We start from the raw sequence: 22220 nt of genomic DNA, 5'->3' as shown, positions 1-22220 counted from the left end.
CAGCCAACCCTGGCACAGGTTGTAGGGTTAGTTGGCACAGTGCTGCACCACTATTGTTTTTAGAGCAGCAACACAGAGAAAAATAAACAACAGTTTATTTTAAACCAGAATAACAACTGTTTGCCTTCTATTATAAATATGAGAATTTATGATTTATGATATGTAATATGATTTTATTAACAATCAATTAATTTATACATATTTACAGTTCAGAATTAATCTTATCTTGAACTCATAAGCTTGTATAAATATATAAATCTTAAATATAAAACATTTTTATTCACATAAAGCAAAAGGAACTCATTGGCTTGAACCATGTGCATGTGTAACAGGCCTAATATTAATAAGTAGTAATATTATACATAATTTTATGTTATATATGTGTGTATTTAAAGGTAAATAGTGTGCATGAAATCAATTGTTTATACCCAGTGTGTTAACCCACCCAAAATCAGTGTGCCAACCAACCCCTCACACACTCTTTTGAAAACAGATGTTAGCCAGCTAGTACAGCTTATCACAGATTTACAAATCTTACATCAAAATAGTTGATACCCATCACCATTAACTAAAACTTATATATTTTAAAAAATATTTCTTGGTATTTTTTCTATAACATTTTTAGCAGATTTAATTTTAGTTTTGATATATATTTTAACATTCCAATGCCCTGACAGAATGAGTAGGTAAAAAATGAGAACATTTAGATGTTACACATTCAGAGCTGTGCCGATGCAATCAAATATCGATATATCGTGAAACTTTCTTGGGATATTTAAAAAATACTTTATTCAGCAATTTGTGTATTCATATCATGTAAACACTCAAACAAGTCGGCAAACTGTTACTCCCAAAACAATTTGATGAACTCACCAAGAGAATAAACCATGATGTTTTGAGCTACAAGCTCTTCATCAGACATCAGGATATATCTGAAATATTTCCAAATGAATTGGAATTGAAAGTTTGAGAATCGTAATCAAATCAAATCATGGTATCGTGATGTATCGCAATATATTGAATCATGACCTGTATAGCAATGCATGTTGTATCGTGAGTGGCTTGGCAATACCCAGCCCTGTTTGAAAATAATTTCAAAATTATCTGAGATTTACGCAATCCAACCTCTGGTCTACCCAACCTCATAGATTCCCTTGTACTGATGGTCCTCCAGGAAATTAAGGCCTTCAATAAAAATTCTTACGCTAAATTTCTTTGGATGTTGAAGGCTTTTATCATTGGTACTAGTGAATGAAACTGGCCAACATTTTCATTACTGATAATGAATTACAATGTTAAGGGCGAAGTCTTGGCTTAAATCTGTGTACCCTTAAATATCTCAGTGCTAAACCGCTCTTTTGAGCAACCTTCAAATGAAACCCCATAAGCAAAAACACTCGTGCATTTCAGTGGTAATTAACTTGTTACATATGTTTTAACAAATCAAATCTAATGTTTTTCTCCATTATCAGGAGGGCATAAAAGAGTAAGTAATTGTGAAATTGGGTAACAGTGTCATCAGATTGTTGAGAAGTCTGCCACTGAGAACCGAAAGCACCTCTTGATGATGTGTCGAGTTTGATAGCACCCATTCCTCACATTCCAATACTTCCAAGAAACCCTTGCAAACATGCCCCAACAAGTTGCATGAGTTACTTAGTGGTTGAGGTGCTCCACTTGCTCAGTTTCCCACCCCTATGGATAAACAGGGTTAACATTTAACCCGGGGCACTTTCTGCATGCTTGCCCTAAATTTGCACTATGCCTTGTTGCAAGCAAGGATTGAGTATTGGATTTTTACTCTGGTATAGATGATTGCATCTTGGAGCATAAGTGCCAGACATTTGTATAAGTTGCGTGATTATGAGGCTGACAATTTCACACTACAACAATAAATGAAATGGGTTGCATACTTTAAACTGGGCTTCCTTACTACGAACAGGAATATGTTATGAATTCTTCGTGATAATAAACAGAGTTCTCTGTCACTCCAGCCTCAAATCAAATCAACCATAGATAAGAGTTAAGAACAGAAATACAGTGCATCTAGCATACAGGCATGGTATGCATGATTCAGAGGCTATAGGGTTGATTCACGCAGTTATGTTAAAGACTGTCTCAGCAATGTCGAGAGACACATTTAGCAGTCCTGGGCCCCTCTCCTGACCCATCCCCCACCCCTATACTTACAACTGGACTTGCCAACCTGCATTCCACTGAAAACATTCCCTTCCCCCCACTAACCTGCAACAAGGGAGGGGTCCAAAAGCAATGCACCTTTATTTTGGCCATACTCCCCTTGGCTTTACGTACAAAAAAATCCCATCACATGTTGGAAAAAGCAAACATTCAATCTGATCAAGACTAGCGGTCTTTTTTAATAGCCAATTCAGATACAATATCTAGAGTACAGGGTGACCGATATAATGCCGATACACACTCAAAAAAAGGATTTTTGCATGTTGTTCATTTTACTTAATTAAAAAGCAACACAATTCTAGAACATTGCCTTCATTTCTTTATATTCTATACAATTAAATTTGTAAAATAGAATTTTACTTAATCAATTTGAGTTAGCACTACATGAATACTTTTTGTAGCGTTGATGAATCTGTACAGGGGATTTCCATTTCCCAGCATGATTTCAGGGGACTGGATGGGATGAACAAATGTTGAAACAAAGTTATTTTATGCATTTTTGAGTATAATAGGAAGAGATTTGTTCATGTTTAATGTTTTGTTATATTGGAGTTAGTTGGACCAACTTAAGACAGCGGTTTAGCTCTTATCTAGATAGTCTGACAAAATTAATTTTGTACAACTACAACAAGTCAGTTCAAACAAAGATTTTTTTATTTATTTGCATGGGAAAATTCCTACATGTAATTAAGTTCAGTAAATTTTTGTAATGATGGCAAATAAGATGTAGCAAGTAATTGCTGAATTTAATATTTTATTCCCTTGCAATAGTTTGCATTCCCTCATGGTATTAAAAAATCATGATACATGGTACCACAAATGAACTATGGTGTTACTATAGTAAAACTAATCAGAACAATTATCATTTTTATTACCATTTGGTTTTCCTGTATTATCACTGCGGTTTAAAGGAATATTCAGAGTTCAATACGAGTTAAGCTCAATCTACAGCATGTGGCATAATGTTGATAACCACAAAATTATTAACTCATCCCTCGTTTTCTTTAAAATAGCAAAAATCAAGTTTACAATATGCACTTGCAATGGAAGTGAATGTGGCCAATTTAAAGAGTTTAAAGGCAAAAATTTGAAGTTTCTAATGTTATAAAAGCACGTTGATTCTTCTGTTAAAACTCATGTATTATATGACTGTTAAATTGCTTAAATCATCGTTTTTGTAGGATTATGTCATCATGGCAACAAAGCTGATAAATTGTATATAACTTTACACAGAAAAGTTTAGTAAGTCAAAGGTTAACAGCCATATTGTTTATGTATTGTGGCTATCCTTAAAAAACATTAAGTATTTTAAAGTTTATGGATTGGCCCCATTTACTTCAATTGTAAGTGCCTCACTGTAACCTTGATTTTTGCTTTTTTTAAGAAAAGGAGGGGCGAGTCAAAAAATTTTTGTGTGGTACTCAATATTTTGCCACAAATGCTGTCTACCGAGCTCAACTTGTACTGCACCTCGAATATTCCTTTATCATATTTTAAGCATGATAGTTTTGGTTATAGTAAAACCATGGTAAATGTTCTGGTTACTATAGTTTTACTACAAATACCATAAATAAACTATGGTTACTGATGTAAAAACCTAGTTAATTTTTGTAAGGGATGGATAAAGGTATTGGAAAATAATACAAAACTATTAGAGAAACTAAACTGCTGCTCTGTAATATTTACTCAATTCACAAAAGAAAAAAAGTTGAACACCAAGGTGATGTAATCAATCAGGAAGTTATCAGTCAAAGCAGATAATCTCAAAATGGGAAATTTCAGGCAATTATTCAGCCTGGCTAATACATTGATCTATCCCCAATCATGAAGTTCATAACATACATGTATATGCTATTCGATCCCCAGACCTCCAAAAAATTAAAAATGCTGTCTACTCAACTTTAAGTTAAGATTTTATTGATCAAACGGGTACAATACAAATGTCACAACTGGAGTTTAACATAAAGGGAAATAAGGGGCACTTCTAGTCCATCACTTGTATGCCTTGACAGTTGAGTAAAGGCAGAGGCTAAATGCTATGACAATACTATTGCACTGCTAGAATGGATGGTACAGTAGTGCAACATCGTCAGAGCAGCTGACCTCAGCACATCAGAATGTGGACATGGGGGCAGCCATCTTCTTTGACCAATGACTATTAAAACTATTTAAAGTTTTACTGCCAGGTTTTCCATCTTATTGATGAGCAATCTGGCATTTGCAAGTCTTTAAAGTATATCTAGAGCAATCTGAGTGTATCACTGCAATAAATAAATTACATGCAGCACCAGCATCTTTTTTTTAAGAATTAACCTTTGCCTAAAGGGGGTTCCAATGTAAAAAAAAAAAAGCCATTTACAACTTTGACCATTTTACAACTAAAACGTTTATGAAACCGATTCAAAGCAAGTTCAATGACAATTTTAAATAGATTGATAAATCTATTTTCTGTGTTTCAGGATTAACGGAATAGTTCACCCAAAAATGAAAGTTTCCAAAACTGTGGACACACAAAATTAAATGTTTAGTACATTAGTCTTAGTCACCACACTTACATTGCATCTTTCCTTCCCCCCATGCAATGAATCTGAATGGTGACTGAAGCAGTCATTCTGGTTGAAAACTCGAGGATGAAAGAATTTTCCATTTTGGCTGAACTATGCCTTTTAGTGGTTTCACAGGTTTCCAGGCCTGTGCATATATTCACAGTAGCTCTGCTGCATGTTAAATAATGTCAAACCATGAGGGGAGGTGAGAGGTTAAGGCAACAGAGGGAGGTGGAAGTCTCTGTTCTATCAGCCAATGCCCTTTTAATATTGCACTGCTCTTCTGATTGGACAGTAGTACAACAGAAAAAGGGCAATGGACAAAATACTGTCAATAGAGTTTTTTTGCCTTAATTTCTCCATGCAATCCTTTCCCTTATCCACCTCAACATGTTTCATAAGCCTTAATTATGGTGCATTTAAGTTCCAAAAAAGCAGATGTGACAAGAAAGAAGAAAAAAAAAAAAAAATCAAAGACAAGAGCAACATTTAACTGAGCAGTTAATACCTTTCATCAAATTCCTGGAAATGTGTCTGCTGAAATTTCAATCATTCAAATATTTCCCATATCCACATTTATCAACATTGACCACTGAAAGCTTCACATATTTTCCACATCTGTTTCCTTTATGGTTTGCCTCTCTGTGAGACACTGCTTTAAAATGAAAGCTATTTTTTCTTTTTATGAAAACATTTTGTTCTTTTTAAAATGGTGTCTTTCTGATCGAACTTTAAATTCAGGAGTAACAGGCATATATGTCAAGAGAACGTTTGACATTCCCAGTTTTGAACTGAGTATTACAATTCCAAGTATTCCAATGATAGCGACTGGAATGCGTTAAAACATGATAAAATATTAGACAGTTGCAATTGCATAAGAAATAATAGAAACAAACGTTTTCAAATGTGCATAGGGGAAAACGATGCACTTATGTTGGTCTTGGGATATGCACAAAATGACAAACACCGATATAACGAAGAAAAAAAAAAGTAGTACGAAATTATGCAACATTTTAAAACAAGAAATCTAAACGCGATCATTTACAAACGATATTCAAAGAAGCGCTACCAAAGAGAGGAAACAATGTTTAACAGGTTAAAGTTAATAGAAAAACTGCATTTTAAAAGACACGTGGACAATCTTAGTGAACATTCAGAATTCTTATCTAACCTTCATTATTTTATTTTTTTTACAAGAAATCATGTTCGTATTAATTGCAATATGATTCCGTTAACTGACATTAAGTCGGTGTTTTTTTTCTCGCCACTTTTACTTGCACGTTTTTTTGTTTTTAGCTTCGGATTAAATATCAATCATCACCAGCTCAAATAAACTTCAGCAGGGAAACGAATTTAGACTAATATTGACTCGATTATGATTGTGTTTATATAACCGTTCACACTGTAAATCTTACCTGATCACACCATCCGCGCGTGCATTTAACTAGCTTGTCGTGCATGTTCATCTTTCTGCATGCACATACATGTAGTATACTACTGGAAGGATTTGTTCGTACCCAGTGTTTGGTGGCACACGGTCCTGATGCGCGTGAAAACGATCAGTTAATTCTGCACATGAGCTTCTGCTGATCCTATCCACCCCAAACACTCCTTTACGCCCTACAGCTCCCGCCATTTCCACCCAATGATCCCAAATTCTTGGAAATTTCATTAATGGTAGCAGCTAACCAAGGGTTGGACACTCCGTCGAAAAAAAGAAAAGAAAAAAAAGAATAGCGAGTTAGAGAAGAGGAAAAGTTGAGGGAAAAGGTGCAAGACCTGGACGCCTTCTTCTCCAGTCCTGTTTTTCAAACGGCGTGTGCGTTTAGACTCTCCGTTTTCAAGAGCACAAGTAAAAATATCTTCACGCGCGATTACGAGAAATAAACGAGCAAATGTGAAGACGCCTCGCGGCCTTCCAGCGTCAAGACTCCATCTTTGACTAGTTGACATTCAGATCCAGCAGAAGCGAACGCCTCATTTGCATGCGCTGCGCCGATTGGTCCGTTGCTGCGCTAGTCTCTGCCGTTTGACGAGTAATTGGTTGAATTTTTAGCTCTTCGGCGCGCCGACTCGTTCTGTGATTGGTCGCGAATCCGATACCGCCGCCGCATACTTTAATTGAACAACAAATACGCGACGCACTGTAAGCTCATTCACAAATGTCTCATCAATAAAGTCCTCTCCTGTCCAGCGCGAGACTCTGTACTGTAGTTTAATCCTATTTAATCTTATCTATGAAGACAAACACTTCCCCTTTTCTCTTTTTATTATTATTTCTATAAACAATTAATGCATAGCATATTTAAAAATATTAATATATATATATATATATATTAATATTTTGTGTTGTTGTTTATCCTTATACGGCCATTGAATTATGTCACACAAATGGTTTTACAACGGGGAACAGCCTAACAATAGTTTTTTAACTATTCAATGAAATAAATATTTTCTAAATTCTTTTATTTTGATTTTTACACACACGCACACAAAAAAAACAAAACATAAAAAATAAACACGGAGAACATTTTAAAACAAACGTAAAAAATTTATAAAAACCTATTAAAAAATATTTGGCACTTTACAATAAGGTTGTATTCGTTAACATTAATTCATGCAATAGTTAACATTAACTTACAATAAACAATATATTGACAGCATTTATTAAACTTGTTTCATGTTAGTTTTTAGGCTGCATATATATTAATATTTATTTTATTTATTTAAATGTTTTATATGCTGAAATTAGTTAATTGAATATAAATTACACAGACAAAAAATGAACAATTCTATTTTAACAGTTAACATTATTCAAGATGAAAAAAATATTATTGTTAGTTCATGATACCTAATTTATTTACTGAGTTTAACAAATAACCTTATTGTAAAGTCTTACTGAAATATTTTGGTAACACTTTACAATAAGGTTAAAAAAAATTGTTAAAGCATTAGATAACAAAAACTAACAATGAACAATCATTTTTTTCACAGCATTTATTTTGTTAATGTTAATTTATAAATGTGCTATTTTCCGTTGTTAGTTCATGACTGATTAACATAATTTATTAAAAAATGTATTTGTACATGCATAAATGAACATCAACAAAGATCAATAAATGCCTAATAAATATTAATCATTTTCTATTCATTGTAACATTTATGTAACTAGTGTTAACATATACAACCTCATTGTAAAGTATTACAAATATGATGAATATTTCAGAGGTGTGTTTCTCTAATGGGGCAACCTTAACCAGTATAGTGGAACATGGATCAAAGGATGCACTATGGCCAGACTGCAGCGGGTCGGGCCACAGTGGTGGGCTGAACCACAAGGGCTGGTCCTGGGAGGTGCCTGAGTCCTCAGTAAGCTTTGATTGACATCAGGAGGAGGGTAGTCGGCTGTGAAATGTGGCATTCTTGGCCAAGGGAGCTGAAATAATGGTATTGTTTGGTGGGAAACCAAACCTCCATCCCTCTCTCTGTTCCCCCAATCTAAAGGGATCTGATTGTGCCGTTTTTCTGTAAAAAGTGTTTGATGAGAGCCAGAGCAATGCATTCAACAGGCTGCGAAGAAAAAGAGAATACATGTTCTCCCTCTGTCTTTCTCTTGTCCAGTCTCTAGTGTCCACTTGTGATTAGAACAACTCAAGAGATGCACCTTGCCTGTTATATCACACATTAAAAGTTGATAGATTATCAGTGGCAAGGTTTATTTTTTCCACAAGTATGCAAGTTTTTAATAGATTTTTTTCCATTCAAATCAAATTGAGAAACTCTGATTTTAAACTGTATATGCATTCTCATCACTGCTGTCACATACGTAGCTTTTTGTAAATAATTTGAATGCAAGCCCTTTGCTATGTTGTGTTGGTGGATTTGCTTTAAAGGTTACAAGGTTATCATGTCATGTTCTGTCCAAGGTTTGATGTTGCTCAGAAACATGCAGAGAACAATTTAACAACAATGCATGTTGCAATTGCTTTTAAAATACCATACATTCACAGAGAAATTCCTTTAATAGTTACAAATGTGTTAACTGAATACAAACAAACAAACAAACAAACAAACAAACAAACAAACCTAAAAGGTAATTAATGCAATTGCCTATTTTGGCATTTTAGAAAACATGAAAAACTTGGCAAAGATCTACCACAATGTTATTTAGAAGGACAGTGGAAATGTATTTATATCTAGCAGCAAAACTCAGTCTCTCATTACAGGAAATGAAAAACAAACATATATAATAATAGTTTTCCCTTTAGAAAAAAAAAACAGTTAAAAGTAAATCTTTCAAATTCAAGAATCATATTCATTTTAAGAGGGATTATATTTCTAGTTAGCAATATTGTTTGCAAACATCCAATGAAAATGAACACAAAACAGAGCAGGAAATGCTTCATTTGAAAGAAGAGAGTCTTTTAGGCATTTCTAAAATATTAGAAATAGCTTACATGTTTTTGTTGTAATCAATCCAATGCAACATTTCAATTTAAAATGTCCTGAAATATAAAAACAAAATTGCAGCTGATGAAATTTAAAGAAATGGGTTTGGAATTATTTGTATGTTTTATTCAGATACACTAAATTCAATCTGTTGGGTCAGATTTAATAAATGTTTTCTTTCCTATTGTGCAACAAACATCACCTTTGATTTTACAGTATAAAAGACACCTCTCCTAAGTCTTTGTGAAAACTTGTCTTTTTTATTTACCTCAAAATAATACATTAAAAAAACTATTGTAACAACTTTTGAATAAATCTGGAATGAACACAGTGAATACTTCTTGTACAGTGAGAATGGAAATGCACAATAAAATAAATAACATTTACAAACAATTAACTGAATTTGACAAAATATAACTGTAACAACAGAAAAACATAATGAAATAAAACAGTTTGAAAAGGATTTCTTTTGGTGAAGAAGATTCTCTCATTTCTCTAAAATTGCTTTTTATTTATAAATAAAGAAAATAAAGAAAATGATTAATTTCCACAAGCAGGTGAGGATAATAATCTATTAGGCTCTTTAAAGTTCTAATAAAGTTCTGATTCAGATGTCTCTCCAACTGAATTTTTAATTCTTGCCTGATCACTGAAAATGAGTGAAAATGACACAAACATTTAATGTTAGATTCATGTAGTAAATTGTTTAGATGTTTCTCTGAGAGTATATTTTAGAAACATTATTTAGAAACATTAACATGTATCCAAAACTTCATAATGGCAGAAATGTCCAGGAAAAACAAGGTAAAACTGACACAAACCATTTTCCAAATGAATTCTTGTTTTTTCCAAGAATAATTAGGGTTATCAGAAATATCTTCCTCTTTCTTTGTACAGTTTGTAAAGACCAACGTTGTGACTTCAAAAACATTTTTATTTAAAATCTTAAAATCTTTTATTCGTTAAAACACTGATGCAGTTGCACCTCCTGACTCCTTCTCCAGCAGTCAAACCTGAACTGTGTCGCAAACAGAGAACAGGAAACCTTTGAGACTTGGGAGGTATACAGGTTTGTTATTGTTCTTTCTTTACTCCTAATTCCCTTCCTCCAAAAATGTTCATCCCCTCTTCCTCTGCCCTTTAACCTTTCCTTGCCTACCCTCTCCTTCTCAATCCCCTGCCTCTCCCTCACTTAGTCTCTTGCTCAGTCTCTCCCTCTTTGTTTTTCCCCCATCAGAACTGAGAAAAACAACTGTGATAGATAGCCATTGATCAGTTCTCTCAGCAAAACAGCAGGTTAATTGATGATCTTTTTCTATCGCCATCACAGTAGGTGGTGACATAGATGGGATGTCAAACCCTTTGAGATTCACCACAAACGGAGACCCCACCTCCAGTACCAAGTCTTCTCTATCCCCCCTTGTTTTCCCTTAAGAAGTGCTCGCTACCCTTTCCACCCTAAATCGGGTGTACTGAGCGCATGCCCGACATTCCAGCTGTGTGGGTGGCTGTCCAAAACAGTGTGAGGAACCGTTACAAACATCACTGACATCACTATATTAAGCTGTGCAATTTCAGTCAGTGGATTCCAGCATTATTCAATGCTTAAATGCCATGACGGGTTCCTGTAGCTCACCTGGCCAATAAAACATTGTTTTACTCTATTCTATTTTATTCTATTCAGAGCAGACATTTCATTAAGAATTAATTGGCAGCAGTAATATTTCCAAAGGCTGTAAATTAACGGTAGTTAACATGAAATACTAAATGCTATACTCCATTTAAAATGAATTTGAACAGTATTTTGCTAATTATTTTATCATTATTAAGTATGCAGCTTTTATGACCTCATTAACTGAGCAACCATATAGAATATTTATACTTAAAAAAAAAATATTTCACACTGCAGAACCACATCAAATTTTACATTCACATACATTGTAAGCTAAAATCTTGATGTTGATTTAAAAAAAATAATAATTATTTAATGGATATGCTATGCATTAACTACATAAATATATTTCACTTACAACATCAGTTGAAACTGGAGACACAACTGTGTAACAGCCACTGGTCCAAGGCACATTGCCACCCATGTGTTCCTCAGTAGCACTTGTAGAAAAACTCCAATTCATTAACTGAACTTCAGAGGAATTCCTCGCTTCATTTCACAGAATACATGCGCAATGTACATAGAGGTCAAAGGGCAATGGGGAGCCCACACCATACATGGGCAAGCAGATCTTTTTCAAACAAGCCCTGAGGGTTTGGGGAGTAGCCCTGGACATTACCTATAATCAAAGCATCCACATACTGCCTGCTTTCATCAGTCCACTACAGTAACTCGACACCGCTGTGTGTTGGCCATTTTATAAAGCATTTACATGTCTTGTAAAGGATACATGCACATGCACTATTTAAAGAGCAAACAAACTATTTCTTCATTCAATGGAACATGCTTTGATAGGTTTAACTGCTGTAACAATAATTGGATCATGGTAGTATTAATAGACATGTAATCATAGGTGTCGTCCTACCTACATGAATCAAAATGTGTTTATCAAAAATAAATGTGTCACTGTTATCAATAAACCTATTTGTCTTTCATCCGTGCACACACAACAGTGATTTTCCTATTAAAACCAATGTTGGGTTTGGGTTTGAACATGGGGAAAATAATATTGATAGAAACAGTAATAACAGTAATAACATTGATCTTGGGTTTGTATATTTTTCTCTAAGGGAGTAAAAGTTGTATGTTTGTGTACAAGCCAGCTCTTACAGTTTCTTACGATTTCACCATCTCGTACTAATTATTACAACTTTAATGAAACCATGTCGGAAAATACATTTGATTTGTTCCTCGAGTTTTTATTAATTTTCTTAATAAAACAGAAAATTGCAGTTAAAATAAGGTTTTACTAGAAGTATATAGGGCAAGTTGTTCCAGAGTGTTTGAAAGCAAAAATGTGAAGCTCGTAGTTTTGTTAAAGCTTACATTAATTATTCCCTTAAAATGTTATTTTTGAGCTGTAAAGCTTTGCAAGTAGTTTTTTTTTTGTTTTTTTTGTTAGTTGTTTTGAATAGGGACAGTACAAAAATATGATTTCAGAAAAAAAAAAAATATATATATATATAGATATGCATTGCACAGTTTATAGCGCATGCTAATTTGCATATTAGGTCCATCACTAGATAGGCTTTTTAAAAAAAAATAAAAAATTCAAAATCTGGATAAAACTAAAAAGTAAACCAAGCATTTGAAAAATTTAAAAGAGAAATTATAAACTTTAGGATAATATTATAAATATAAAATATATTAAACTGTAAAAGTCATTGAGTTTATTCTCAACCCTGGTAACTTTGGGACTACTGTCCTAGTTGAATGCAGTTATGTAATTGTGTTTTCTCTATGCAAAGTGTTTTTCTTGTATCTTTGCGCATATCATGTGGAAGTGCCGAGGTTAACTGGATTTACATAGTCGTTAGAAAGTGATTCTGTCACACGTCAGTGTTCAGTCTCACTGTTTCCCAAATGACACACTTACACACAGGGACTAAAACTGAAATGTTTTTCATTTTGAGCAAAAACTGTATTTTTTTGACCCGGTTCAATTTCTACATCCTCCTTTCCAAAAGGTTACCGGTTAGAACAAAATAAAAGAACGGTTAATAACGTTCTTTTTAAAATGACATTACACTGAGCTAAGGGGTGATGAAATACATATTGCAGTGTTGCCAGATCTCACAAGAGAAGCAAGCAATCTGGTCTGGAAAAACAAGCGCAAAATAAGCCACTTGCCCCAGAATAAACAAATGAGATTTATCATTACAGAAATTGTAACAAGCATACAATTAATTATCAGTGAAGTAAAATTTTAATTAAAGATCTGCTTCTGTGTCAAAACCAGTCAGCATTAAATCTGTATTAACACATCATATCCAACAATAATTCAATGAAGACTTATTAAACTTAAAACAAAAGAGAAAAGTACTTTTTACTTCTAATAAGGTTTTCCTTGTATCTGAATTATCTGTACATGTACTGTATATGTAGTAATTATACAAAGTTGTTAAAAAGGTTTTCATTCACAGAATACGACATCAACAACGGACAATTAGGGAAAGAAATGTGTGATGCAGCAGTTTCCTTCAGGATCAAAGCACATGTTTCATTGAGCGGTGTAGTTCCAACTATTTGACGAGTGAGTTTGTCAGAACTTTAGGTCCCTTACGACTCAGTAAATATAAAATTGCGTCAGGAAGCTGACGCTATACGGAGTGTCCTTCTATACAACCTAGATGAAACCTTTCTACAATAACGGCAATTCTAAAATTGGCTATGGTGTTTAAGCACCGCCCTTTTAGGCACGAAGCCGCCTCTTCCCTTAGCAAGGACGTGGAGCGTGCACGTGCCACTGACAACGTCCTTTTAAGGGTGGTCGAAGAGCTCCGTCTCGAGTGGGCACCTCCAGAGGAACCTGAAAAATCTTGCCTTGATGAGTGATTTCTGCAGTCCGGACTTCGTTAAGTGACCGCATAACGCAGATCTCCCTCGTTCTTCCTGGAAGTTCATAACAAACTTACAAAATCTTGGCATGCGCCCTATTCAGCATGCACAGTGATTCCACTCTCCTCACCAAAGAGGACCATGGAGAAGACAAAGGTTAAAACCCTGTCGAAGAGGTGGTAGTGGCACATCTCTGCCTGGCGAGTAACAGGGCATGGAAGTAACGCCCAGTTCATCCTTCCAAACCGTGTCGACTTACGTCCGCACAGGCTGGAAAAGCATACTCAGCGGCGGACCAAGCTGGTCCGGCACTCCACGCGATGGGTGTGCTTCAAGTGTTTCAAGCCATGCTCCTCAAACAGATGGACGAACAAGGCTATGATCCGGAAACGTCCAAAGAGCTCTGCACCGCTATAGACTTAGCGCTGCAAGCCACGAAAGTTACTGCACATGCCATTGGCAAGTCAATGGGTAACCTTGTGGTTTTGGATAGTCACATCTGGCTGACCATCACAGAGATGTGTGATGCAGAAAAAAGACACTGTCTTTTATGCTCTGGTCTCCCTAGCCGGCCTTTTTGGCAGCTCTGTGGATAAGTTTGAGCGCTACATCATGACTCAGCAACACTCGCAAGCTATGAGACATTTCATGCCGAAATGGAGCAGTACTGCAAAACAGCTGGCTTGCTCTCACTCTGTCTCAAGCCAGCGGCTGGCTAAAAACCCCACGCCTTCTGCCTCAGTGTCACCAAAAGTAGCCGCCGAGCTGCTGGTAAATCCGCGCAAGCAGTGGCCCAAATGAAGGCAGCCACCTCAGCACGAGCCTTGCGCCGATGGAAAATCACTATATCTCACTGCCGTCTAGCTGCTCTGGCACCATGGACATCTCCTGCATTCTACCAGCAAGGTGTCATGCTGTGACAGATTTTCAGGCGGAAAGTGGTGCGCTTCCAACATAGGTTGTGGGTGATGTGCAAAGAGGACAGATGCGAAGAGGGCTTGTCACATCAACTGCCTGGAACTGTTGGCTGTTTTCCTAGCCTTGAAGGCTTTTCAGTCCGAAATAGCAAATTATCATATTCTGATTCGCTCATACAACACGACAGTTGTGGCATTCATAAACCGCCATAAACCGAAATTCATTCACTGCCAATTATGAGACTGACGCATCACCTCCTCCTATGGAGCGAGCGTCATCTCCTCTCCTTGCGGGCGACATACGACATCCCAGGCAGTCTGAATTATGGTGTGGACCTACTTTCATGCCAAGGAGCGATGCCAGGCAAATGGAGACTTCATCCTCAGACTGTCCCTAGGATTGGGAATCGCAAGCACTGTCAGTCAACTGTTCATGTCCAGAATTTTCTATGTGCCCAAGGTTTAAGCCATGCCCTTCAGAGTGCAGATAGTTCACCTTCAAGTCTTTTTCCCTCCTCCATTTAATTTGGACGATGAGAAGTCCTTGCATTTCTACACATACAGTGGGTACGGAAAGTATTCAGACCCCCTTAAATTTTTCACTCTTTGTTATATTGCAGCCATTTGCTAAAATCATTTAAGTTCATTTTTTTTCCTCATTATTGTACACACAGCACCCCATATTGACAGAAAAACACAGAATTGTTGACATTTTTGCACATTTATTAAAAAAGAAAAACGGAAATATCACATGGTCCTAAGTATTCAGACCCTTTGTTCAGTATTTAGTAGAAGCACCCTTTTGATCTAATACAGCCATGAGTCTTTTTGGGAAAGATGCAACAAGTTTTTCACATCTGGATTTGGGTATCCTCTGCCATTCCTCCTTGCAGATCCTCTCCAGTTCTGTCAGGTTGGATGGTAAACGTTGGTGGACAGCCATTTTCTGGTCTGTCCAGAGATGCTCAATTGGGTTTAAGTCAGGGCTCTGGCTGGGCCATTCAAGAACAGTCACGGAGTTGTTGTGAAGCCACTCCTTCGTTATTTTAGCGGTGTGCTTAGGGTCATTGTCTTGTTGGAAGGTGAACCTTCGGCCCAGTCTGAGGTCCAGAGCACTCTGGAGAAGGTTTTCGTCCAGGATATCCCTGTACTTGGCCGCATTCATCTTTCCCTCGATTGCAACCAGTCGTCCTGTCCCTGCAGCTGAAAAACACCCCCACAGCATGATGCTGCCACCACCATGCTTCACTGTTGAGACTGTATTGGACAGGTGATGAGCAGTGCCTGGTTTTCTCCACACATACCGCTTAGAATTAAGGCCAAAAAGTTCTATCTTGGTCTCATCAGACCAGAGAATCATATTTATCACCATCTTGGAGTCCTTCAGGTGTTTTTTAGCAAACTCCATGCTGGCTTTCATGTGTCTTGCACTGAGGAGAGGCTTCCGTCGGGCCACTCTGCCATAAAGCCCCGACTGGTGGATGGCTGCAGTGATGGTTGACTTACTACAACTTTCTCCCATCTCCCGACTGCATCTCTGGAGCTCAGCCACAGTGATCTTTGGGTTCTTCTTTACCTCTCTCACCAAGGCTCTTTTCCCCCGATAGCTCAGTTTGGCCGGACGGCCAGCTCTAGGAAGGGTTCTGGTCATCCCAAACGTCTTCCATTTAAGGATTATGGAGGCCACTGTGCTCTTATGAACCTTAAGGGCAGCAGAAATGTTTTTGTAACCTTGGCCAGATCTGTGCCTTGCCACAATTCTGTCTCTGAGCTCTTCAGGCAGTTCCTTTTGACCTCATGATTCTCATTTGCTCTGACATGCACTGTGAGCTGTAAGGTCTTATATAGACAGGTGTGTGGCTTTCCTAATCAAGTCCAATCAGTATAATCAAACACAGCTGGACTCAATTGAAGGTGTAGAACCATCTCAAGGATGATCAGAAGAAATGGACAGCACCTGAGTTAAATATATGAGTGTCACAGCAAAGGGTCTGAATACTTAGGACCATGTGATATTTCCGTTTTTCTTTTTTAATAAATGTGCAAAAATGTCAACAATTCTGTGTTTTTCTGTCAATATGGGGTGCTGTGTGTACAATAATGAGGAAAAAAAATGAACTTAAATGATTTTAGCAAATGGCTGCAATATAACAAAGAGTGAAAAATTTAAGGGGTCTGAATACTTTCCATACCCACTGTATATGTTGAACGCACCAGTCATTTCAGACTGTCTAACCAGCTCTTTGTGTGCTATGGAGGACGAACGAAAGGAATGTCCATCTCCAAACAAAGACATTCTCACTGGATCGTTAACGCGATCACCTTGGCTTACGAGTCACAGGGGGAGAATTGCCCAATTGGTGTTAAAGCACATTCAACTAGAGGCATAGCCTCTTCATGGGCATGGACAAATGGTACAGGACATATGTTTTGCAGCAGGATGGTCTTCTCAAAACAGATTCACTAGGTTTTACAACTTAGATGTAACATCTCTCTCATCACAAATCCTCTCTGTCTAAAGCGCTTGCTATTTTGTTAGCAAAACATTTACTTATGCCCCTCTTCTTAGTACGGGTTCTTTATCATTTCACACAACTGCCTGCGTTCAGACCGTTGTATTTCCCAATAAAGTTACAAGCACTTTTATATATATAAAACTTCCTTCCCGACTGGGTTCGTGAAGGGGTTAATTCATACAATATGACTATAGTTCATATATCCATTCTGAGTGTTCCCCTCCTGGCCCACCATGAGGGTCATTATGGTTGAAGAAATGCATCGAATAGTGCAGAAATGTGCGGTGTGGGACCCACCTTTAGTCTCGTAGCTATACTTTCTAAACAGTGTGCATTTGAATGTGTATTGATTTGGCCCATTTACTTCCACTATAGGTACCTTAAATGTGATTTTTTAAGTGAGGGACAATTCAAAATAATTTCTTAATTATTGACATCATGCCACAAATGTTGTCAACACAGTGTAACTAAACCAATCTCTTGTTGAACTAATAATTTGAACCCATTAATCAAAAGACAAAATTGTAAAAATCTTATAATCTAACCCCTATCCCAAACTTAAACCTAAATAGGATTTTCATTTAGAATCTGTCAAGATGAGGTCATGGTATTTCTGTGCATTTCCAAAAGTAAAGTGAATAAAATCTGGGGCTGACATGCTCCAACACGCTCCAAAAAAACCACCATAACAGTTATCAATCCGATTTGTACACTATATTCCAAGTGCTCTGATGCCTTACAATAGCTTCCAAATCTGGTGTATTCAATCCGCCACGGTGGATTTATGACACACGCAAGAAATATGTAGTGTTCATCCATACACCAGAAGCCCTGGTCACTGGAGGAGAAGAAATTAAACTCCATTGGTTCTTGTGTGTATGGCCAACATGGTAAATTTTAATATAAGAGATTTAAAAACATATGGCTTCAGACAGTGGACTCGAAATATACCACAACTCTTTTTGGGCTCAACAGTCGACAGTTGTTGAATGGTTTGTCTCAATAGGAATAAAAGTGATATGTTTTCGTACAAGATATCTTACGATTTTGCCAGCTTGTAACTCGAACATATTATTACAAGTTTTGTAATACATCTGACTACATTTTTGTAACTTTTATTGAATCCAGAACATTCCTTTTACTAATGCCAAACCAAAGTTCAGCTCTTCAAGCTGTTTATTTTTATGGCACACCCGAAAATGTGTGTGTACATGATCTCTGCTCTTTCCATACAACTCCATGAGACACACTCGCTGTCTAGTAAACTTTATATTTCAGCTCAACTGCCTATTCCCCACAGATAACATGTCACAATCCTCATGCTCCAAGTGGATTCCCTATGGCCAACCAAACTTCAGCGGTAAAGAGCCTTCGGGTGCTCTGGCAAATACATGAATGGGTGGACACTAGAAATTCCACAGTCCCAGCATCTCTGTAACACTTGCTTGACCGTAACAACCCCAAATATCTCCACTCCCCCCACCAAACCCCACAGCCCTGATGTCCTGGCTGATTTATCACTGGCAAATAGATTAAAATCAATACTTTAAGCATTAAGAATGCATGTGGTAATAGGCAATCCTCTGTTGTCTGGACTTGTAGTCAACAATTGTTGGTTATTTTTGCACAATTGTGTCAGTATATTTTCATGTCCCTATCATATAGGTCTTAACATTAAAATAAAATGTTTTTAAATCTTTTGTTTATTGGCTTTTATCACAATTTTGCTATTAAGTGAACATATATGGATTAATTTGAAAGATGAATTATGTAAGGCGGAAATAATGTCCTCAAGTGCAATACACTAACTGCTAAAATGGAAAACGTCTCGGTTATGTATGTAATCTCGGTTCCCTGAGACGAGGGGAACAAGACACTGTGTCACTAAGCTGATGCTATGGAGAATGACCTTCTTTACGACCTAGCTGAAACCTTTCTACAATAATGGCAATTCTACAATTGGTTATGGTGTTTAAGCCCTACCCTTTAAGGCACAAAGCTGTCCGGTATAAAAGTGGCCCCAATCTGTGTTGGATGCATCTGTGGTCAGCAATTTCCTTCTGAAAATTTGACCCAGCATAACACCCTATTGTTGGAAGGCTGGTGCTGTCCATGGTGCTAGAGCAGCCAGACAGCGTCAAGTCACCACGATGCGCATGTGCCTGAGACTCCAGGCGCAATGTGGAACATCGCTTGAGTAAGTACTTGAAAGTTCTCATGTGTAACAGACCTAACGGTATGACCGCAGATGCTGCTGCCATATTGGAAAAGTGTGCTTTTCACCCAGTTGACATTTGGCCAGATTTTCAAGCAGCAAGTCTCCGTGTTCGCCCAGTAGTGTCTCTGATTGGCTAATAATAACCAATTGCTGTGGTAATTCAAAACATTCACACCGCTCATTTTCAATGGGGCGAGTGCTGAATCGAAACAGAGAATGTTTGGGGAGCCAGAGATAGACTGAAATGAAGGACTTTAAATAGATATGCAGTTCCCTCCAACTAATGAAATTGGTATATGAAGTACGCGTCCTTCAGATCTATTAATGCAAACCAGTCCTGAGGACGAATGTGTGATAAGATCTCTTTCTGAGTTAACATTTTGAATGGGTGCTTTGCAAACACGTGATTAAAGCGTCTTCAGCCGACATTTGGCAGCGCTGAGAGAAAAGGTGTGGGGTTTTCAGCCGGGCGCTGGCCATTTGTGATGAAGTGCTGCTCTGTTTTGGCATAAAATGTCTCATAGCCTGTGAGTGTTGCTGTGTCGTGACATAGCACTCTGCAAATCTATCCACATAGCCGCCAAAAAGGCCCAGTTTTCCCAGCCAGTGCGGATGTCAATCAGCACAGCTTGGAAGGATGAACGGGGCATGATTTCCATGCTATGCTACTCGCTGGGAAGAGATGTGCTGCTACTGCCTCTTCCACAGGGGGTATTTGGGCATAAACTTTGTCTTCCCTATGGTCCACTTTAGTGTGGAGAGTGGAATCGCTGTGCAAGCGAGCTGAGTAGGGCACGGCAGAATTTTGTAAGTTCATTATGAACTTCAGGGAAGAACAGGGTAGATCCGTGGTATAGAGTCGCTTGACAGTGTCCAGACTGCAAGAACCATTCATCAAGACGAGATTTTCATGTTCCTTTGGAGGAGACAATTCAAAACTTTTGTCTGACTGAGCTCTTCGTCCGCTTTTGATAGGATGTGACGTATCTCCTTGCCAGTGGCACGTGCATGCTCCTCGCCCTCGCTGGGGGAAGGGATGGCAAGGCAATGCACTTCTACAGAGGGCCAAAGCTCAACATGCACATACTGTATTGGCATAGACACACGTCGTGGAGATTGAGGGGCTTGCGGGACATGTGCTGGCACGTGATCAACCTCAAATTTATCCTGCTTGACCTCGCGGCCCCACCGTGCCTCCTCATGTGATCCCTCGGAAGTCACAGAAGAGGAGGGTGGGAGGAAGCGGGAGGATGAATTGTCCCTCAGAACGAGGGTGATTCGCAAGCGAAGCTTCTTGAGACTCATGCCCTCACAGTGTCTCTATGAGAGTTGTCTCTGTGGCCACTGCCCATACAGTGAATGCAGCTCTCATGCTGATCTCCCTCACATAATGAACACTTACGGAAAGACGTCTTTGAAAAGATGCGAACACGTAAGTGGCTCTTTTAGTTATATATATATATATATATTCATCAAGGCGAGATATACAATATCACAATAGCTTATAAGGATACAAAACTTCTGCTGAAGCGCTGCTAGGAATCAGGATGCTGAAGTGGCCCATTCACAAGTGAATCGTCAAGCGGCAAATCGAAGTAAATCTTTGTCTGAACACTACAGGGGAGTGGAGAGTCTTCTAGTTGCCATGAAGATCCCACCCACTGACTCGCGTATGTCAATGGCAAAGTAGTAGAAGGCTTTTAAACGAGAGATGAATCGCTGTCTTGAAGGAAGAAAATTCTCAGGAATGGTGTTTGCGTACCATGTGTAGAATTGCTGTTATTGTAGGTTTCAACTAGGTCATATAGAAGGAGAGTCCTATAGCGTCAGCTTAGTGATGCAATGTCAAATCGTCAGGGAACTGGCGATTTGGCAACAAAATAGTTTTCTTGAAAACATTTTTTAAATTGGTAATCGACTTTTGTAAACAACTAGTTCCTTTAATGTAATTCCCCAGGAAGTGACATATTCAGTGGTATAAGTTGTTTTTTCTCAATCTAAAACATTCCATCATGTTTTATAATAAATAAATATAAAATCATAGAAATCAGTTTAATATCAAAAGATGTTTAACACTTGAAACTCTCACTGAACAATTGCTAACTTTAACTTTATTTCCAGCATTTTAGATTGGATATGGTTAACTTTATTGCCTTTCAGTAAATAATCAAGTAATAAATGAATAATGTTGAAGATTACAGCAGAAGTTAGAGTAGGATAACAGAAACAACCCTGTAATATTCTGTCTAATGAGATGTTATTTCAATAATTTTTCAGTGTAGAAACATAAATGCATTATGATCTTCAGTAGGAAAATGGCTTCTCTTGGGGGAAATCAATGGTCTGTCACTTTCACAATGATTAAACTTATCAAGGTTAAGATATCTCTAACACCGGTTTATAACTAACAGTCACTCGTGCTTTCTCACGCCACTTTTTGCAAAGTAAAAATGTTATTTGTGTCAGTACTCAGTAACCCCTCTCTCTGCTCTTGTTGTGTTAAGACTAGCTGACTCAACAAACATCACATGCACGAGCTGCCATTTTCTGAACACATCTTTGCATGAGAAGTGACGTTACAAACCAGCGGTCACACGACACTAACTTGGACCATTAATAATGAAGAACTGTTCAGTCAGAAATCTATTGAGGACATTTTGAAACTATTTTGACTAAATAGCGCAGTTATTCTCAATCGAATTATGCAACTGTACATCTAAAATGAAAACACTTTCATAATTTACTCACCCTTATGCCATCCCAGATGTGTATGACTTTCTTCTGCTGAACACAAATGAAGATTTGAAGACAGTGCCATCTAGCACAACCAAAATCAATTGGATAGCTTCTGAAGACATGGATTAA

Source organism: Xyrauchen texanus, chromosome 43 (assembly GCF_025860055.1).
Source record: "Xyrauchen texanus isolate HMW12.3.18 chromosome 43, RBS_HiC_50CHRs, whole genome shotgun sequence".
Taxonomy (NCBI): Eukaryota; Metazoa; Chordata; class Actinopteri; order Cypriniformes; family Catostomidae; genus Xyrauchen; species Xyrauchen texanus.
This window is presented reverse-complemented; position numbering follows the sequence as displayed.